Genomic DNA, 13,171 nt, shown 5'->3' with positions numbered 1-13,171 from the left:
TGGGAGTCTCCCCTTTTGAAAGTCGTGCATGCCTGCGTGCCATGCATGCGTGTATGCGTGCATATGTGTGTGCATGTTCATATTTTACTCTGCGACAATGTCAGTGTCAAGAGCTCAAGCTTGAGGACCGAGACTTGGGTAGTTTTTGTTTTCTCTCTGTAGCTTATCTACTGTTTCCTCATTGAACCTGGCTGCACTCGCGCTGGCTCCATTGTGGAGCCAGTGCTCCTGACAGGTCTTACTGCATCTGGGTTTGTTGAGAGCATCACGGTGTTGTATGATACTGCCTCTCCGCTTGCAAAGCTTTAATTGTTCTTCCGTATTAAATTTTCCATATGCACCACCTAGATGGTTTTGTTTAAAATCACCCCTCCCAGAACTGGAACAATTGAGTTGTGTCTGTGGCTCTCAATTGGTATGCGAGGTCACATGGGCTGGGCCCGGCCTCCAGCCCTTCCTTACCATTACCTCAGCTGTGAGTTTACTGTCATGAGAAGAAAATGTAGGGTTTTTTTTTCCCCCCTTCAGTTCCTCTTCAGCTGTCCAGACTCCTCTCATGGTGACAATGCAAACCCGAAGCAGGGCTCGTGGCACAAGAATTTGGATGAGGTGTCCCTTTAACCTCCAGTCCTATCCTAGCATTGTGAGCAGCTCAGAGGTCAGGAATGCTGTTGTCATCATGGCTTGAGCTGTGTCCTAAAGAAATAGCAAGTTAAAGGGGAAGATGACTCAGAGCTGCCTAAACCTCATGCTCTTCGGATATTTTAGGCAACAGAAAGTCGTAAGCAGCTGTTAGATATCTTTGCCTCTTTGTTCAGGGAGAGCTTACTGAGCCCGCTCCCTTCGGAAAGAAAACACTCATAATTTCCAGCCCAAGCCAAACTTCTGTCTTAGAATTGTTAACTGCGCACATAATCTGGTCCATGCAACTTAGTTTATGTGGGCTCATCTCATTTCCTAATTATTTACTGTTTTCCTCAATGGATATTACATTAATTATGGGGATGAGAATCTACCTCATGTCCTCATACTCTCACCAAACTCAAAGCGTTGTCTTGGACACATGATAGGTAGTGCAAACAAACCCTAATTTCATTTGCATAGGATTTTAGAACAAGCAAATTACTTCTACGCCCATTTTTCCCTTTGAATTTCACTACAGCCCCATAAAGGGAGTTCTTTTATCTTTACTTTATAGGCCAAGAAACTAAGGATCAGAAAGATTAAGTATACTGGTAATTAGCAGAACCTAGCTTTATTTACATACATATATATTCTGAGAGCTTAATTGAAAGGCTTTAAAGACGTATATTTAATTTCTTTCCATTCACTGGATTCCTGTCCTCTCTCTCCTTCTTTTGGCTTTGAAAGTACGTAGAAAACAATTGTGTAACTTGCAAAAGTGTAGATCTACAACCTAATTATTTTTGCTGGAATACAGAAGAGCTTATCTGCATATGTAAAGAGAAACGGCGCAGGCAAATTTCCCAATTAATAAGAAATCATACATTCGAGTATTATTCAATATGCTGGAAGCAGGTTTTCAGAGAATTCAGGGTACTGTTAAGAATAGATGTTTACCTAACAGAGAAGGAAGAGCATGCAAGGGAGAGTATTTGATTAAGTAAAGATGTGTGTGTGTGTGTGTGTGTGTGTGTGTGTGTGTGTGTGTGTGTGTGTAAAATTTTAATTGATACTACCAATTCTGGAACAACCACCATTTTTAACATGGTAGGAAAGTAGTTTTAAATGTAAGTGGGCATTTGGGAGGTTACAGCCCCTGTGGGACTTAATCAAGACAACCTGTTTTTAAGCTAAAATATTTGAGAGCTGCCGCCTTCTTCCTGAGGGGCTCAAGCTACCAAATGAGATCCAGCTCTGAGCCGATGACACTTGCCTTAATTGTTTGTTAGGATCCATGGGTTCCCACTGAAGAACGCAGTTGCATATCTGGGCTTCTTTCACTGCTTGGCTAGCATAAACAAATAACCTATTTATATCACCAGAGCCAGAGCTTAATCAAATTAAATATTAAAACCTATTAACATGGAAAAAGGAATTTCAGTTCCTATGAGTGCAAGTGCAACAGTGGCATTTTTATCTGAGAGATTATAAAAAGGATGTGCAAACATTTTATGGTGCAATTACAATCTTTAGTGATTTTACTCGTGAAAAATTAACTGTACATTGATATTTGAGGAAGTGAGCTTAATGGATCTCCAAAGTAGAAGAAGAGCATTCGGGCAGGGGTGGGGAGGGGAGGGCCCAGGAGATCACTGTTGTCAACGTAGAGAAATCTCCATTTCTATCTCCCAATTTAATCCCTCTGTTCCTCTTAACGTGCATTAACCTGGACTAGTTGGCTGCACTTCATTGTTAAAAAATAATACATGGTCATTCAGATTGATGAGTGCTGCTGCCTCCGAGGTTCTGTAAATAATGATAACATTACTGTCTGTTGCATTATATAAGATCACCTAAATTATAAGCAGAAGATGCATCATGTCATGGTCAAGTCTAATATATGTAATTTAAAGGCTTAGTTCTCACTGTCATAAGTGTCTGTTGAAGAGGGCAAGAATAAATGACCCTTATCTGGGAAAACATATGAAGACTGGGTTGGTGTTTTTTCCTCTTCCTCTAAATTTAGAATTTAAAAAATTGTGAAATGTAAAGGCTCAGAATCTAGTACGAGGAGACATCATTTGGAATGCCACTTCTGACGTGATTACATTACTCACTTTTGGGGGCGCAGTGCCAGTGTGTGTCTGACACAGTGATGAACATGGTGGCAGTAGGGAGTAGGGCTGGGATGGGTCTGTGTGGGGGACTTCTCCCTAACTTCCCAATAAACACTGCTGTTTCCTTGCTGGAAGTGCCACAGTGTCTCCTATGTTTCGGAAATCTCCTGATGGACTGTTAAGGGTGCTCTAACCTTTATTCTATTCTCAGAGGCTTAGGCTTTAAAGTTTTTGCTATTGTTATTCTTTAAAGCCATATTTAGATAAGTGCGCCCTTTCCGTATCAAACCTATCCATCCTTGCATATTTTTCTTTTATCTAAGTCAGATTTTTCTTCCATCTCTTATCTCATTTCTCTCATTATTATTATCATCATCATCGTCGTCGTCATCATCATCGTCATCAGCAGCAGCAGCTGCCATATTTTAACATAACAACTTTGGGCTATGCTGTGGTAATTTTACCATCCATTATGATTTTCTTCAAACCTTTTATCGAGATCATGGATAAGTTCAGGGAACTATATTGTTCTCCTTTTCAGTTCACAATTCATTGACTATCTAGAAAACACACACAATTTTTCTTTGAACATTTCATGAATGTGGACAATGTACCTTGATCATATCTATTTCTTGCTCTGTTCCAGTTTTTACCAGGATTCTTCCATATCACATTTCTCTCCCAATGTTATACCCTCCTTTTAAAGTTATTTTTAGCTTACCGAGTCCTGGTAGTGCTGTCCACACACAGAAAGTGTGGGCCATCCATTGGGGCATAGGAACCAACCAGCACTCCCAAGCCAAAGATAAGAGCCTCCCCCTTCCTTAGCTGCCCTCAATCACCTCAGACAGGAGTGCAACCTTGCTAGTCCCATCTCATTCCGTGCTGGAATTGTTAACTGGCTTCCTCTTACATTGGTCTTGTGTAGATGTTTAAATCCATGCATTTGCAACTACTCTTCTTTGGTTTGTCAATATGAATCCATTAGTGTACTAGGCTGAGCTATATGAAACAGATACCGATTTAGATCAAAAGTTGAACGTTAATTTTACGATCCAACTACCATAACTTTCCAATTCTCATTCGTTGTTAATTATGCGCACATGCCTGAGAATCGCCCAGGGTTTTATGCATGTATAGACATCCCTTCCTGATTAAATTGGCCATTTTGCCTGTATCAAGCACCAAGTCCATATAAATTAAGAATTCCTTATGCTTTCTTCTTTCTTCTACTGACCTTCCCTTACCAACGACTCAATGATCTTGCTTCTGGCATCACGCTTACTCTGGATAGTTATAGGTTTTTATAGTATTTTAAAAGTGTATCTAAACTTGTGGTTGGATCTTTTACCTTCCATTTTTACCTCTTTCCTGTGATGTCTCCGAGTTGAATTGCTCTGTAGTTCCTTAGGTTTGTCTTTAGATCTCCCATTACATTTTATATTAACTACTATCTTTTTTTTCAGTTACTACTGTACTTTATTGTGTTCAACCAAATCACCATGTTACAAAAATAGCAAGCTGCCATAATAAAAAATAAGGCTCCTCTATCCAGCACCAGATAGCATCATTTTACTTTCAAGCCGAGAAATTGCACACTTGTATATAAACCAACCAAAGATGAGGATTGAGAGTTCATCTTGGTGGATTTTTCCTTTGATGAATATGAAGTGTCCTTCCTTATCTTTTTTGATGACTTTTAATTGAAAATTGATTTTATTTGATATTAGAATGGCTGCTCCAGCTTGCTTCTTCTGACCATTTGCTTGGAAAGTTGTTTTCCAGCCTTTCACTCTGAGGTAGTGTCTGTCTTTGTCTCTGAGGTGTGTTTCCTGTAGGCAGCAGAATGCAGGGTCCTCATTGCGTATCCAGTTTGTTAATCTATGTCTTTTTATTGGGGAGTTGAGGCCATTGATGTTGAGAGATATTAAGGAATAGTGATTATTGCTTCCTGTTATATTCATATTTGGATGTGAGGTTATGTTTGTGTGCTTTTCTTCTCTTTGTTTTGTTGCCAAGACGATTAGTTTCTTGCTTCTTCTAGGGTATAGCTTGCCTCCTTATGTTGGGCTTTACCCTTTATTATCCTTTTAACTACTATCATTTTTATATGCAATGCTTTTCGTCATGTGTTCATAGCAATGCCTTGGTTCTGAGTCATGGACGTAAAGCTCATACCTGTGTAAGACTATTAACGGATCTGCTTTAAGACTTTGTTTTCTTCTTGTGTCATCCCTTTTCCCTCTATTTTGTGTCTTGCCTCCATCCTATGCCCAATTCCTGGCACTGTTTAAGAGTGGCATGTGGTTAGGATGATTGGGAGTTGTGTGTCAGTGGGAGAAGTTGTCAAGTGTGGGCTTCGCTGCGGCCTGCACAGGTGCCATCCACCCTGCTGTTATCTCTGAACCTCTATTGGTCATCAGTGCTCCCGGGTAATGACCTTCGAATCTCCAGCCTAGCTACACGGGGCCAGCTATTACCATGATAAATGGAATGAGAAGGAGGAACAGATACATTTTACTTTTCCTCCAAACTTTAAGACGTGTTGTTTTTCCTGTGAGGCATGGTGTCCACCATGATAAGGAATCGTTTTCCTGCCATCTTTGACTGGATGGAGTTATGGGACTGGTATAGCTTGGAGGATGCTACTTCTATAGATAAATGAAATTCTATAAATAAAAACTTCCCTTTACCCACACCTTCAAGAGTGCATGGAGCTGAATGGAAAAAGACCCTATGTGGCTTTTGCCTAGCAAAGGGAAAGTTTCATAGCTGCTTTCCTCATGAAGTGATGTTGTCTTCATTAGCGTGATTCTTTCTTTCTGATGTGTCACTGCTGCGTTCCTATCTGTGCTCCTTGTCTTGAGAGAAGCATGCTCTCAAAGACTGATCATGGCTTCAGGAGGTTCCTAAGGAGTAGATTAAAGGCAGACAACCTGTCTCATATTGTCCAGAAAAAATTCTAGCCTCTGTCTGTAGGTAAGTGGGAGGCCCACATCTGCTCTGTCACAGGGCTCAGGCCCTCGGGGAGGCTGGATTCAGGAAGTTTGACCGTGCTTGCCTTATGCTGCCTCTGCCTCCTGGTGGTTGTTGGGCTGTGAGAAGCCGCTGGACAACACTCCATGGGTGGGAAAGCGAGATCTGAGCGTGGGACACAGCCTGAGCTGACTTGGGGGCACCTGGGCCTACAAGGAGGCCCTGGGCTGTCTGGTTCTCAGGTTCTTGGACATCCAGGCGCCTCTGAGTTGCCACGGAAGAGCTGAGACCAGAGTGGGGGCCCATGGGGCTGGATCTAGCCTGGGGACAAGGGGAAATGGGGGAAAGAAGAGGGGAACTCCTGGTGGTCCCACAGACATAGTCCTTGGCTGGACAGTGTGGGCTTGAGCTTGGAGGCTTTCTTCAGGAGATTAGATAGCAGAGGATCTGTAGGTGAAGGTTTTCTCTGAGGCTCCCCAACAATGGGTCCAGATAAAAGAGACAGTCAGTGGTTTTAAGGCGTTTATTGTCATATGGAAAGTGGATGAGTAATAATACCGTCCCCACTTCTCAGAGTGGGCCTGAGATTAAATACCTTTTGCAGGGAGGGGTGTCTGGGAAGGGAAATTCATTGGCTAAGCCTCCAGGCCTTTAGGTACCTCATTACCTCATTAGGGTCACAGGGGTTTCAAACCTCCTCAACCCGGAACCAGGATGTCTTTCACTATCCCACAGTTGTCTTTTGTTATTTCCTGTCTGTTTCTTTGCTTTACCTGGTCCTATTTTGTGGGTAATATGTGTAATCACCAAATTGTTAATGAAATTTTTCTTTTATTCCACTAAATATACCTCAAAACATTTAAAATTTACTTTTTATACTACTACTACTTTAGCTCTAGAATGGGATCTGTAGGCTTCAATCCTATTTAACTAGGAATAGTCAATGTTTTGTTTTCTCCTTTCTCTTTGAAAATAATAACAAAACATGACTATCGATACTTTCAAGTATATGAAACATGAACTATTTAAAGATACTTTCTATCTGGTCCTGATATTGTTGCATTGTTACTACATCAGAAGGTGAGGGCCCTGCTTACTCTCTGAGTCTGAAGGAAGTAATTTCGTGGTCTACTGAATGCTAGTTTTGGAAGGAGGACTGTAGTCTATGCTTGAAAAAAAGGTGTCTTTGCTTATCAAGTAAAAATATTTGTAGTTAACTGTAAACCAAGCTCCTTGATTCTCAAATCATTTTTTTAAAAATAACCAGTTTCCTCCTTCATAGTTCCTCTGTCAATAATGACATTCAAAAGACCTTATTTCTTTTCTTTGACATTTAGAGAGTTGTTCCAAAGAGCCAACAGCTCATTCATACAGGTCGGAACAGTTTCTCGTTCTGGGAGCTTGTCTGACCCTTTTCTTGTATGGATATAACAATGTTTTTATTTTTTCCATCTCTTTCATCCATATACTTCCACATGTTTTCTTCTTTAAGAAGCACATTAAAGAGCCACCTATTAAAGATTTCTATTTAACCCACAGAAAAAACAAGGGCCGCAGAAGCGAATTAACTTCCTAAATTTCTGAACTAGTTAATGCAGTTTCTTTTATTAATGTTCTCTATCAAAGCTTCTTTCCACTTAACACTGGGGATAAAACTGTCTGCCCAGGCCTTATGATAAAATATGGTAATATTTGTGAAAGTGCCTTTTCAACAATGAAGTGGTTTATAAACGTCCTCCTTATTAGAGTTCATTACAATTTTCACAATAGTAGAATTCCTCTCAGTGCCTGATGCATCAACTAACTATTACTGCTATTAACACATAACAGACACTGTTAGCATTTGCAACTTCAGAAAGGATTCAACATCTCAGCTCTCTTGGAAGAGGAGGTGTGTATGTAAATGAGGGAGCCAGGAGAGGGAGATCTGCCTACCAGGAAGCTACCCTTAGAGGCTTTGTGCTGGAGGAAGGAATAACTGTAAGCTCCGCAGAGGATCTCGATGATAGATCACGGATGTGACATGGCACAGTGTATCCTCTGTGGCTACCTCTTCCTTGTCCTCTCGGGAACTTCACCAGGTTTTTTTTGGTTGTAAAAGAGGTTACAGTGGTTGGCTTTTGGAGAGCCTGTGCATGACTAATAACTGTCTTGCAGACAATCATAGTCCATTAAGTCTTCAATAGGTGACTACTTATGCATATGTGGTGTGGTGACACAGTCTACCGACAGATCATTAAAACCCGCACAGACGGCTTGTTTGGCCTCGGGCTCCTCTTTCTTTTTCTATCCATGCTTATACCTTGTCTAGACCTTTCTATGTCCCCTTGCTTCCCTTTAACTAGGAAATTGTACATGTCAAGGACCCACTTAAGAAAGAAGTAAAGAGGTATACAGTGGTGTGGAGAGAATCAAGGGGCATGTATGTCCTCCAGACTCTTGGCCTTTCATTTTCCAGAAAATCTGTTTTCTTTATTGTTTCTAATTCTCCCTTCACAACCTTCTTTCCTTTCTTCCTCACTCTATCCCTCTGACCTTTGTTTTATCCCTCACCTCCATCCCTTTTCCCTTCCTTGATACAGAGCATCACTGTGTATTTTTGTTTTCCCCTCTGACTGACTTTTTACATCTTCCCATTGAGGAGAATTCACCAGGAAAGCATGAGCACCCCAGGGCTCATCCCATCCTAAAAGAGTCAAGGCTTCATGCTTTTGCCTCCAAGTTTATTGTATGTCAGTAGCTTATGACTAATTTATTCAAGAGAAAGAAACAATAAAGTCATTTTCAACCCTCAATTTATTTTTCTCAATCCACTATAATAAAGAAATTCATAAGTACTACAGGCTTGAAAAACTGAAGACTTTTCACAGTGTTTCCAAATTGTGTTTGTGGTATTGTCATTATATGAACTAAGGATAGGTCTGAGTTTATTTTGTTATTTTCCATGTGTTTTTATAGCTATATACAATGGTAGTGGTGACTTGGTTATTGTTCTAAATTTATATGAAATTTTTGTATTATATTTTAGCTTTGTTTTGTATTGTTCCAAGTTTGTATTGCAGTTATTTATTTTTAATTTTACCCAGTCTCTTTTTCTTGATTTAATCATATTGCATTATTACATCAAAAGAGTAGAAAATTTTGTCCTTTAGCAAAATGGGAAAATATAATATCCTTAAATTAAAAATTATGAATAAAATGTATTTGATATAGTTTTAATTTGTTTACTTTAGTAATTTTAAAACCATTGCTCTATTTTATTTTTAAATTTTAGGAATTCCATCTCCCTCCTTCCCTTCCTGTATTAGATAATTTATTCACCCAACTTTTAAGTGGGTCAGGCTAGGACTCAGATTTTTACTCTTTAATGTAAGTAAAGTGCTAAGTATGTTGCCTTCCATTCTGAGGAATCAGCAAAATAATTTCGTATTATGAGATATAGTCTACTGAGAGAATTGAAAAGGCATGGATCAGAACATGTGGATAGCATTAGATTTTTTGTAATTATAAAGTAAATATTTCTGCTCCTTTGGGCATCAAGATATCAATCCTGGAATTTAAAACAATATGAACTTCAACACAAAATGCAAACTAGATATTCTAGTGGGTCAAAGCACTTTGGGATAATTATGGAGCTGATTTTCTCAAGTCTATTTTTTTAAAAACAATAAATAATAAATGTCTCAGTTAATTTCTGTCATTATAACAAAATGATTTACACAATTAACTTATAAAGGAAAAAGAAAAGACTAATTTTGGCTCATAAGCCTGCAGATTTTAGTCTAAGATTAGGCAGCCCCCTCGGCATCAGGCCTCAGAGGAAAACAGGATATCATGTCTTGTGCTGAAGTAACACAGGGAACATAGTGAGACTACAAGACTGTTTTTCTGTTTTTCCTCTGAGATCACAACTCCAGTGACCTAAAATCTTCCCCTTAGCTCTTGTATCTCAAAGGTACCACTAGCATTCAGCAATGAAACTCTGGGGACCAGAACTTTACCAAAAGTCAGAAACAGTGATGACAATCAGATTAGTTTTAGTTAGAAGGTAGAACAGAAGTGCCAAAGTACTCAGGTCTCTCCTTGTCTTTAAATATGGTGGACAAAACTTTCCATTAAGTAGATGTGTACTTACTTTGTACTTGAGAAGACACTGAGATGCTATCAAATATCCTATGAGTTCAGTTTCCGACCTTTAAGTTCGTACGGAGACCATCAGTTGAACACCTTGGTTCTGTTATCTCTGAATTTTTTTTTTACAGAACTTATTCTGAAGAATATACCATGGTCAATGTCTATGGTTATTACAGTCAGGTCATAAAGTACAGATGAAAAAAAAAAGGAAACAGCATGTAACTCGGAAATACCAAGAAGGACTCATTTTGCAAATGGTAAAACTGAGCTCCCAACAGTAGGATGATGTCATTTTGCAGGTAAAGGCAGGTACAAGATAGAATGAGGCCTGTCATTGGACAAGAAGGAAGGATGGGTGAGAGACAAGTTTTAGAGAGGGGAGGAGATGGCATCGAGAGGGAGAAGCAGCTGAGTGAACATGGCAGCGGATGTTAAGATTCCTCTCTGCACATTTACAGGTTGTTATGAATATTCTTAAGGGATGGGTGTGTACAGGGCTTTGTGTGTCTATATGAGCAAATTATATCTTATCGATTGGGTCAGAGGTTGTTGTGTTGTGTGTTCTTTCATGTGACGATTTAAGTTCAAGAGACTATGTGGTGGCTGGAGACACTAGGCTGCCACGGAATTGGGATGTGTATGTCTGGCATGGTGGCAACCTGCCTTGGGAACTAGATGGGTGGAGAGATTGCTGCCAGGCTCAGAGAGAGGCCATCGGTAGTGTGATATGGGATGGAGCAGAGCGGGTGAGAGGCTTCGCTGACTGAGATGAAGACATGTTGGGGCACTGCGGTGCCGGACCTAGTGTGGGATAAAAGACAGCATTTTTTTTTTTTTTTTTATAATTTTACAGTAATACCCAACACGACAAATCATTTTCTCCAAATCTCTTTAACAAAGTGATAAAAGACGAGTAGAGAGGGCTTGACTTCAGTAAATATTCTGAGATTGTCATAGTCATGCTTTTCTGCAAAGATCTTTTCAGAAAGTAAAAGTGCGCTATTATTGTATGTGTGATAAAAGTCTAGCATCAAGAAAATTTTATGTAACGTTTTATTGAAAGCCCATGTAACGTTCCATGGCCCTTCTGATATAACAGAATAAAACTCCCAATGATTCTCAGATAGACTGTGAATTATGAGGAAGAAGGCTTCTTAGAAGTGGGGTTATGGTAAATACTAAGGATCAGAAAGACCTTTGGGAAGCAAAAGTCTGCATCTTTGGAGACTGTGACCCAATCAGAGAAGGAGAACAGTCAGGGAGAGGCAGCTCTGAGGCTCAACTCAGTTTGCAATGCGGAGACAGAATAGGTGAAAAGAAAGAAGCATTTCTAAATGCTACCCCATGGTCAAATCTGCAGCTCAATGTGCATTTTGAGGCAAAGTGTCACCAGATGGGAACAATATTTACAGGGATTAATCAGAAGGTGGGTTGTATAACAAGGATTGCCATGGCAGAGGGACAAGGCCATGGAAGAGAATGTGATAAATCCAGGAAGGGAAGGGACCTTGGAGTGTAACCGATGGTAAGGGATCTCCCCAATGTGCCACTGAGCTTATGAAAATTCCCTCCTCTTGTCTTTTCTGCCAGGTTCACCTATGCCATGATAAATCTGTGAGGTGAAGAGAGATGCCTGAAAAGGAGGTTTCAGGGCTGAGATGAGAGCTTTTCTTTTTTCTTTCCAAACATGTATCTGCTAGAAGCACTGGGTAAATAAAAGACTTAACCCTTGACCTTTGTCTTTCCCGGCACCTAAGTGAACCTTCCAGGCTGCTTTCACCTCCAGTGTGCATGAAAATAATCAGGCCTATCTTGCAAAAGTAATATTGTAATTCTGGGAGTTTCAAAGTAACAATGATGATCACCTCAGCAGCAGCTATAATCTTAACATCCAGAAGCCCTGGAGCCATCGAGCCTGGGACTTTCCTCTTTTCTGACTCCTTTCCAGACTCGAGCCTGGGCAAGGTCAGAGCTGGCTAGGACTGTGCTGCCCGCCCGCCTGCCTGCCTGCCACATTGTGTGCTTGCTCTACTGCCCTAGGATCAAAGCATTCTTTCTCCTTCCTCTTCTACCTCTTCTCTCTCCTGCTTGGCTGCCTCCTCCTGCAGGGGGTCAGACTGGCCACATTTGTACTCCCAGCGCCCAGCCTTTCTATACAAAGTTTTCTTTGTTAATTAGCAGAAGTAAATGCAAATCTACTTGCTGCTCAAAGAACTTCTTTGAGAAGAAGGTACACTGGGACACTGATATAATGACTCGGTGAATTTCCAGATGAGGAGTCTCAAAACATCTTGGTTTTATTGTTTAGAGATTAGCATTTAAGAATCTCTGTCTCTTTGTCTTTCTGTGTCTCTGTATCTGTCTCTCTCCCCCCCTCTCTCTTTCTCTCTCCTCCCCTCTTTTCTTCTCCCCATCTCTTTCTCCCACTGCATGTTCAATGTGGTAGCCAATGTCACTACGCAATGGAGTTCTGCAATTCCATTTCTGCTTTCATATCTGAATCCTTTTGGCATCGGCACCCACCGAGGTTAGTTTGCTGTTGAAACACAGGATATAGAGTCTGTGTGCGTTTAAAGGATGGAGAATGAGCTTTAATACTTAACCTTTATGGTTGCTGCCACAGTCCCCACTAGGCCCTGCCTGCATGGGCGCACAAGGCCTGGAGCTAGCATGAACGGAAACATAAGCCCTCTTCTCCATCATGTCTCTTGGCAAGATATTAATAAAACCTCAGTGGTATTCATTGACTCTTCAAGCCAACAGTTGGGAGGTTCATACTCAAGGGAGACACACATTCAGAAGTGGTCTTTTGAAAACCTAGTGATCTTTGGTGTAAGTCACACTTGGAAACCCTCTCATGTGACTTTAATAGACAGTTCGTGAATATTAGGGTGTGTGTGCGGAGGGGGTGCATAAGACAAGAGATCTTCATTGTTTCTCTTAATCTTTCTTTCTTTTGTTATCCCAGTAGTATCAAGAAGACAGTGGCTTTATTTGACCTCTCCCCAAGGGAGTAGTAACTATAATGGGTTTAATTAACTATGTGGTATTGACGTAATTAGTTATCATGGTGATTATACTTCTTTAATAAAAGCACTTCATTTGGGATGCATCAGGGTTCCGGCAGCGGCCAAGCCCTTCACCTATATTTCATAACTGTCTAGACACTGGAACCATGTGCATATTTTACTAGCAGCCCTTGAGAGAGGTTATCTTGCATGGCTTAAGGTAATTGGGAAGTAATGATTTTGCCCCCTGCTTTCAGACCGGCTGGAGGCAAAGAGCAGAGAGGCCGTGGGGGAGGGGCGGGCCCTCATTTT

At 40.6% G+C, this 13,171-nt stretch overlaps 1 long non-coding RNA gene across 12 annotated transcripts in view; it reads left to right on the top strand.

Moving 5' to 3' along the window:
- LOC102546491 (uncharacterized) overlaps positions 1–13,171 on the top strand; it is a 287,629-nt gene that overhangs the window by 149,114 nt on the left and 125,344 nt on the right. The gene's annotated exons all lie outside the window — the stretch shown is intronic.

The sequence above is a fragment of the Rattus norvegicus genome, chromosome 1 (genome assembly GCF_021556685.1).
Source record: "Rattus norvegicus strain SHRSP/BbbUtx chromosome 1, alternate assembly SHRSP_T2T, whole genome shotgun sequence".
Taxonomy (NCBI): domain Eukaryota; kingdom Metazoa; phylum Chordata; class Mammalia; order Rodentia; family Muridae; genus Rattus; species Rattus norvegicus.
Note: the sequence above shows the minus strand (reverse complement) of the source record. Positions and strands in the feature narration are given on the sequence as shown.